General features: G+C 42.3%; 1 protein-coding gene across 1 annotated transcript in view; it reads right to left on the reverse strand.

The window, feature by feature from the left end:
- ugdh (UDP-glucose 6-dehydrogenase) overlaps positions 1–3,892 on the reverse strand; it is a 51,867-nt gene extending 47,975 nt beyond the window's left edge. The window contains exon 1 of the mRNA XM_064960914.1: positions 2,920–3,892. The gene's annotated coding sequence lies outside the window, so the exon portion shown is untranslated. The remainder of the gene's footprint in view (positions 1–2,919) is intronic.
- Positions 3,893–4,838: the final 946 nt, after the last annotated feature.

Consider the following 4,838-nt stretch of genomic DNA (forward strand, 5'->3'; position numbering starts at 1 on the left):
GTTACTGTCTAAATGTAATCCAACCAGGGTAGGTTACTGTCTAAATGTAATCCCACCAGGGTAGGTTACTGTCTAAATGTAATCCAACCAGGGTAGGTTACTGTCTAAATGTAATCCAACCAGGGTAGGTTACTGTCTAAATGTAATCCAACCAGGGTTGGGTAGGTTACTGTCTAAATGTAATCCAACCAGGGTAGGTTACTGTCTAAATGTAATCCCACCAGGGTTGGGTAGGTTACTGTCTAAATGTAATCCAACCAGGGTAGGTTACTGTCTCAATGTAATCCAACCAGGGTTGGTTAGGTTACTGTCTAAATGTAATCCCACCAGGGTAGGTTACTGTCTAAATGTAATCCCACCAGGGTAGGTTACTGTCTAAATGTAATCCCACCAGGGTAGGTTACTGTCTAAATGTAATCCAACCAGGATAGGTTACTGTCTAAATGTAATCCAACCAGGGCAGGTTACTGTCTAAATGTAATCCCACCAGGGTAGGTTACTGTCTAAATGTAATCCAACCAGGGTAGGTTACTGTCTAAATGTAATCCAACCAGGGTTGGTTACTGTCTAAATGTAATCCATTACAGTTACTAGATACCAGTCCAAAAATAGTAATCAGTAATGTAATCTAGTTACTTTTAGATTACTTTCCCCCTTAAGCGGCATTAGAAGAAGATAAACATGTATGTTACCAATTGAATGCCATCTATTGCAGGATAAATAAATGTTATCGTTGACATAGCTGGTCATATATGGATGTTAAATTTTACTTTATGGGTTGGTTTTGCTTTCTGTTACATATAACAATACAATTACATTTTATCTTTGTTTTTTTAATACAAAGTCTATCAGAATTCCAGTCATTAAAAAAAAGAAAACATGTATAGCCCTTAATCTTCAAGAATAGGACTTGGAAATATGAAAGTATAGATTAACCAAATAGTTTTACCTGAGCATAAACCCAAAACAAAAGGACTTTTTTTTGCTGAAAACTAAGGACTTATTAGCCAACTCTACTCTGTTGTTTATGATGTTGTTGTCATGGAGACGGATTGGGCATTTGACCAGCTGTTGCAAGAGCTCATTGTCCACTGGTTTCAAAAACAATGATTGGTAAAGGGCAGATTAAATGTATTGAATTCAAAATCATTAATGGGTTCAAAATACACGTTTAGATTTGTGAACAGCCATCCACAACAACCACAATCCGTAAAGAGCAAATATCTAAATGAGAGAGTAGCAGTGTGATTCACGTCAATGCTCTATGTAGATATCAATAGTAAGTGATGTCCGTATCGCCGTAGACGACACCCCTGCTGTCATCCTGACCGCCAAGCCTTTATTCAAGTTGGATCATGTTTGGATGCCGACAGCAGTCGCACCGTTGTGGAAGACACAGCTTGGACTGCAGCCGAGAAAACCTTCTCCTGCTCTTTCCCCGCGATCCATGAAAACTCATTTGGTGTGTCATCATTAGTGGTCTCTGATTGGTGTGTCATCATTCGTGGTCTCTGATTGGTGGTAATCATTTGGTGTGTCATCATTCGTGGTCTCTGATTGGTGTGTCATCATTCGTGGTCTCTGATTGGTGGTAATCATTTGGTGTGTCATCATTCGTGGTCTCTGATTGGTGGTAATCATTTGGTGTGTCATCATTAGTGGTCTCTGATTGGTGGTCAGACTCACTCAGGTGGAACACATTTAAACATTGTGCCTTTTTTTCCCTCCGATGCTGATTTGACCGTCATTGAGAGAAGTGTCAACAAACATTTTTTCCCCCACAAACCTCCTTTCTGAATTTAAAACTAATCATCTAGTTTTTCAAAAAGTATTTGTAATCTGACTACAACATGTTTGCTGGTAAAGTTACGGATTTTACATGTAATCCGTTACTCCCCAACCCTGGTGGGCAACTGGCAAGGAGCAACTCCCTGGAGGGAAGAGACCTTAATAAAACAAACTAGAAAAGACGAGACGAATTGAACGTCAGAGTATATGACCCTCACCTGAGTAAGGAAATAGAAGCCAAATAGCGCATTTTAAAAATAGTTGTATAATGTTTGGAGAAAGGTTTTGTGTCTGTGCAACGGAGCACCTTGTTGGAAAAGAAAACGAGATTATTACGTAACTGTGTGTAAATGTACTGTAACGAAAAAGGCAGGGAGCGGGACTTGAACCCTCAACCTTCGAAACCCGAAGTCCAGCGAGATATCGACTGTGCCCCCGAACGTATACTCAAGTGGCAAAGTCGATACCCGCGTTTATAAACCCAGGGTCGTTACACTGCTGAACTCTGCGCAACAACTTTCACAATGAAGTCAGACATCGAGGCATTAATCCAGAATGTCGGAAACCAGTTTAATACAAGGATGTTTTTTTTATTATTCCGTTCTGATTTAGGGTGCGTTCGTAAATTCACTCTGGCTAGCTACTCCGATTTCAGGGCGTCTTGAGTGTGGCAGAGCACAGAAACACTGGATGAATTTACGAACCAATCAACACCCGTTAAAATATGGCCGCTGTCAGTAAACAGTCGGGCAAAAAAAGAGAAAAGAAGAAGCATAATTTAAATTGTTTTCCAGTAGCACAGTTACAGTCCACCAACACTTTGGATAACATGAAAACATCCTAACCAGCTCTGCTTGGTTGAGTAAAAATGTGTCAGATTGGAGGTGTTCTCTCATTTGTGTCTCCTGAAGTAGCTAGCAAATTAACATTAGTCAAGCACCGAAGTTAGGGTCAGAAAACTGAATTTTCGAACGCACCCTTGGTTGGATTATTCTTCTCGACTGAAGTGAATCAGAGAGAGAGAGAGATATCAATCTCAACAAATATGAGCGTCCAAAGGTTTCAGTAGCAGTTATAACGTTATTATAATTTATTAATAATGATATAGCTATTTAGTGGTAAAACACTTACCACTGCGGAGACAACTACCCGATCTCACGGATAAAATTCAATTCGCAAAAAATTCACTTCCGTTATGGGTATAATCAGATGTCTTCCTTGTTACTGATGCGATGTAAATTTTATCACTGAAATATTGTTGCTTTGAAGATCTTGGGGTTGTGGAAGGGGTCTCTTGTCGATAGTTGCTGTACTGAAGAACCCTTTAGTTACAAATGAGAGGTCAGTAATGTTGCATTTTATGCTGAGTTTCCACTAGATGCCACAGTCACAAAGTAAAATTGGCTCTATTGTATAAATTCATACAAAAATGAGATGTTTGCTCTTAATTTAGGGTTAGGTATAAGGTTAGCAGTGTGGTTAAGGTTTAAAATAAAATATTTAATTAAGAGAAATAGGCGGCGTTTTTTTGTGACTTTGTGTCTGTGGTAACTAGTGGCGACCCTTGTACAAATTGGGCGAAGTAAAGTCTTCCGGGGTTCTGCGTCGCGTACAGCCAACCAGCGAGTGAGACGTCATGAATGGTTAGATCGGCATTGGGGCAGGGTTCAAAAAGATTAACATTACAGCGTTGTCATGGTGAGCTCAGCTGGAATGAATTTGTTTCTGTCCTAGATAGCCTCCTATATAGGGCTCTGGTCCAAACTAGTGCACTATGTAGGAATCGGTGCCATTTGGGATACATGCCAGTATCACTGAAATGTGCTTTTAAATGACTTTGACAAATAGGACATGAATGATTAGGTTGGATTTGAGAAGAGGACAGAGAGTTGTTAACCTTGTTCACACAATACCTTTATCTATTGACAACCCGGGAGTCAGACAGACAGACTGGGAGTCAGACAGACAGACGGGGAGTCAGACAGACACACAGACAGACTGGGAGTCAGACAGACAGACTGGGAGTCAGACAGACAGACTGGGAGTCAGACAGACAGACGGGGAGTCAGACAGACAGACTGGGAGTCAGACAGACACACAGGGAGTCAGACAGACAGACTGGGAGTCAGACAGACAGACGGGGAGTCAGACAGACAGACGGGGAGTCAGACAGACAGACTGGGAGTCAGACAGACACACAGGGAGTCAGACAGACAGACTGGGAGTCAGACAGACAGACGGGGAGTCAGACAGACAGACGGGGAGTCAGACAGACACACAGGGAGTCAGACAGACACACAGGGAGTCAGACAGACAGACGTGGAGTCAGACAGACAGACGTGGAGTCAGACAGACACACAGACAGACTGGGAGTCAGACAGACAGACTGGGAGTCAGACAGACAGACTGGGAGTCAGACAGACAGACAGGGAGTCAGACAGGCACACAGGGAGTCAGACAGACAGACTGGGAGTCAGACAGACACACAGGGAGTCAAGACAGACAGACTGGGAGCCAGACAGACAGACTGGGAGTCAGACAGACAGACTGGGAGTCAAGACAGACAGACTGGGAGTCAGACAGACAGACTGGGAGTCAGACAGACAGACTGGGAGTCAGACAGACAGACTGGGAGTCAGACAGACACAGACAGACATAAATGGGAGTCAGACAGACAGACTGGGAGTCAGACAGGAAGTCAGACAGACAGACAGGAAATCAGACAGCGGACCAGGAAGCTGTGGTATTACAGTTTATTTGTTGTTTTGGAAGGTAAAGTGCATAGTTGAAGCCCTTTGTCTCTGTTAAACCTGTTCCTTATATAGTACACTACTATAGACCATATTCCCTATATAGTGGTACTACTATAGACCCTGTTCCCTATATAGTACACTACTATAGACCAGAGCCCTATTCCCTATATAGTGGTACTACTATAGACCCTATTCCCCTATATAGTACACTACTATAGACCAGAGCCCTATTCCCTATATAGTGGTACTACTATAGACCCTATTCCCTATATAGTGCACTACTATAGACCAGAGCCC

The sequence above is a fragment of the Oncorhynchus masou genome, unplaced genomic scaffold, assembly GCF_036934945.1.
Source record: "Oncorhynchus masou masou isolate Uvic2021 unplaced genomic scaffold, UVic_Omas_1.1 unplaced_scaffold_2530, whole genome shotgun sequence".
Lineage (NCBI taxonomy): Eukaryota > Metazoa > Chordata > Actinopteri > Salmoniformes > Salmonidae > Oncorhynchus > Oncorhynchus masou.